This window comes from Loa loa (genome assembly GCF_000183805.2).
Source record: "Loa loa unplaced genomic scaffold supercont3.82, whole genome shotgun sequence".
Lineage (NCBI taxonomy): Eukaryota > Metazoa > Nematoda > Chromadorea > Rhabditida > Onchocercidae > Loa > Loa loa.
The window spans coordinates 230805-234722 of NW_018108262.1; positions in this window are offsets into that span (position 1 = coordinate 230805).

Sequence of the window (3918 nt, forward strand, 5' to 3'; positions counted from 1 at the left end):
GTGGAAATTTTTGTTATTGGCAGATTATAACTGTTTCGTCATCGGTAACAAAACTAGAAAATGTAAATAATTTCAAAAACTAAGCCTATAAATAGTCATATCAATAGTATTTACTTATACGTATATAAACAGTATTTACCAAGCAGTATTTCATTAATATATAAGTCTAAATATTTATTATATAAATAGTATTTATTTGACAGCTTCTGAACTTCCGACTATTATATTGATAGTGCAAATATAAATGCATTTCGAATTTATTCATGGAAATTCTTGAAACTCTAACTTTTTTATCTGCATTCATCAATTCTTGAACCCAGTAAAACTGAAAATATTGGAATGAGAAAATAAGACAGTTTGAAATGAAAACCACCAGAGAGTAAAAAACAAAAATTTCTATAGGAAAGAAATGATATTCGACACTTTCGAAAGTGGAAGCTTCTTGAAAAACATGGAAAAATATCCCAAAATAATAAGCAAAAAAAAAAAAAATCTCTTGCTTTCCTGTTTGATGTGACAACTTCAACTTAATTTGCAAAAAATGAAACACTTGAAATTAGACTTGGACTTACTTTTTTAAATAATACATAGCTGTAGTTCTGATTTTATTTCGACAACTGTATAGATTTAACAAGCAAAAAGAAAAATAAAAGTTTGCATCCTTTTTCTGCAAAAGATAAAGAGTTAAAATATAATGTTAATTATCCAATTTACTTTAATGACGTAAGAAATGCTGATATTGGTCAAATTTACATTGCTATGATTTGTTATCACTTAACTCCAACAGATAATGATATTAACAGCAATACTTGATAATATCAAACATAGACAAATAATGTAATATATTAATTACTATCCTTCCTATCCGCTTTAACTCATATCCTTATGATATTAATGGATTAAATTTGCATGCTGTAACGATAATTCAATTCTTTGCATTGAATAAATAATGAAAAAATGCGGAATTTCCTTTTTATGTTTGTGATTCAATGAATGATCCTGTTTATTATTAGTGTTACTATATCTTAGAATAAAAAAAAGAAAAACAGCACATAAATTATCAAAAAAACAGTAATTCAACAATAAACGAATTTACGAATAAATAAAATTTACTTGAAGGAAGAATAATAATGATATTGTTCACCTAACTTCTTTTATCAGTTATTTTACTAGAGGACATTTAAAACCAAAAAAAAAGAGTCACAAAGCGACAGTAAAACTGGCAGTAAAATAAATAATTCCATTTAGGCCTGTACTTTTCTGCTCTTTAATAATTTATCAAATTCAATCAATTTATGATTGTGTAAAACGGATGGATCAACTTAGCTAGAAACCACTCAAAAATTTTAAAAATTTTTTCAGTATTCGGACCAATAAGCCATCTAAGGTTGTTCAAGACTATTAAAACCCATAACAAACAACCAGTCATGTATACAAATGGTAATGCCACCTGTTATTGGTAATGTCATCTCCAAATGGTAATGCCACCATGTCATGTAGACAAATAGTAATGTCACCTGTTTGCTACGAAGATAATGGCTTTTGTGGAAAAGAAAACATTAAGTAGATAAATTAACTAATTAACAATATAATCGAAGAAATATCATGCTAGAGGCATGATTATTCTTTGATCATATCGTTCAAATGATAGCTAGAAAGAAATGTTTTCCTGCTAATAAGACTGTATTGAGAAATTCGGTACAGCAAGTCGTGCAGGCTCCTCAAAATAAGATGAATTTTCCTTTGAACACTCAATTGGAATTTTTTTACCCAATCCCAGTAAAGTAGAACAATCATAGTGAGGTTTTTATTTCGGAATGCTTATTCTTCGAGCATTCCAGATGCACACATAATTTCAAAAAGAAAAATAGAAGAGAAAGCAGAGTTAAAAAAAGTGAACAATCCTTTAAGGAAACTAAAAACCGGAAATATGCTCTTTTAAAGTTAAAGCTACTTAGATGCGACACTTTCATAATTTCCGAGTAAGGCTAAAAATTTCTCAAAAGTTTATGAGTGTGTGATTTATATTACAACAGCTTTATGGGGCATACTATTTCACATACCATTTTATATTTTTCATTTTTTTTTATCTGCCAAAACAAAATAGTTATATTGAGTATTTATGGCGGCCCCGTAAGTACGATCGACAGTCTCCTCATTTCCAGCTCCAATTCATCTTCAATTATCTCCACTTCAAAACACTTTTCCGCCTCTTCTCATCAGTAAGGAATTTATTCATAATGAGGAACTTATTCATAACTGGTTTTATATTCTCTGTACTAGCTAATATACACTGTCACCTTCACCAATAAACCTTTATTATCCGCTTTACACCCATATCAGACAACACAAGCTTCACCGAAAACCCCTTCCAAACCAGGTAACAATTTTTCACGACAATGTCATTTTATTACGACAGTTGTACTGTAAATGAACTAGTAACTTTGCTGCTGAATATTTTCATAGTGCTTCTATTTCATGATTGATGCTTGATTGTGAATTGATGGTATTGGACTTGAAATTTCATAAGTAAAATTACGCAGTAATTTTGAAAACAAAATGAATTTCACAAAAAACCTGATATTTGATACAAAAAACCTGGTACAAAAACTTGATTATCAGTATTTGCAGCAAATGCAGTGATGTATGATAGGTATATTAAAATATTTGTATAACAAATTAGGAAAATAAGAAAATGACTTTCGCTTTTTTACTCCTTCTATTAACTTATCAAATAATTTTACTGGATGAAGCACTAAAATCAATTTCATCATTGCAGCATCCGTTCTTCCTTTTGATATCAATTATAGTGTTTTCTTTTGGATTTCTTTGAAAAACGAACTTAAGAATTGATCAATCAGTGACTTTCCCAATGCCATCTTACCATCCCAGCTGTCTTCGACTCGTTCCTAGTGAAATCACCCATTAAATTGTGATATCGGAATCATTTTGTATAAAATTTCAAATATCCGATTCAACGAAAATGCTAAGGTAAAATATTAAAATTTTGTACGAATTTCTATCCCACATTTCAATATCAATAAGAAATTGTTACCACTATTAATTCGCAAACACTTCATGTGATGCCAATTGAAGAATAGTACGACAAACCTACAAGTAAATTTCGTGTCATTTCCGTAAAAGCTTGCATTTAAAATATTTAATTGAAATTTAGTGGGCAGTAACTTTATTTAATTAGAGTAATTATGTATTTAAATATAACTTAATATTATGCAAACAGCGTAAGAAACGCAAAAACTGACATATAAATTTCTTTTTTTATGAAATCTCTGTACTGCAATTTTAGATATTCCAAATATTTAAGTGAAATTTAGTGGAAAATAATTCTATTTAATTATACCAAATACATATTTAAATATAATCAAATATACCAAATACATATTTAAATATAATCAAATATAACACAAGCGTTATAAGATAAATCGATGCAAAAGCGAATATAGATTACTTTTTTATAAAATCCCCGTTTAGTTTAAATGTAATGTACCGATCTAAAATTTAATCGAGGAGTCTTTGAAGGACGTTGGAGTTCCCAACAATTAGCATATGATATGAATTTGAAATCAGTGAATGATTTCAGCTTTTAAAATTAGAAACATTATTTCTCTATAAAATTTGTTTCCTTCAGATGCAAATAATTGTCAGATAGCTGTTATTTCTGAAATGCAACCTTTCTCAGAAAAACTAGAAATTGCCATATCGTAATGAAAGCTACGAAAGGGAACAGGTTGTTTCTGCTAAATGATAAGAAACTTATAAATGGTAAAAATCCTCTTACCCATCTAAAACATGCGCCACTTGCCATGCAATTGTAGTCGAAGCAAATAAAGCCCATTTATTGCTAAGATAGTACGGACCAATAATGAAAGAAAATAGCATTTANGATGATGATAAGCT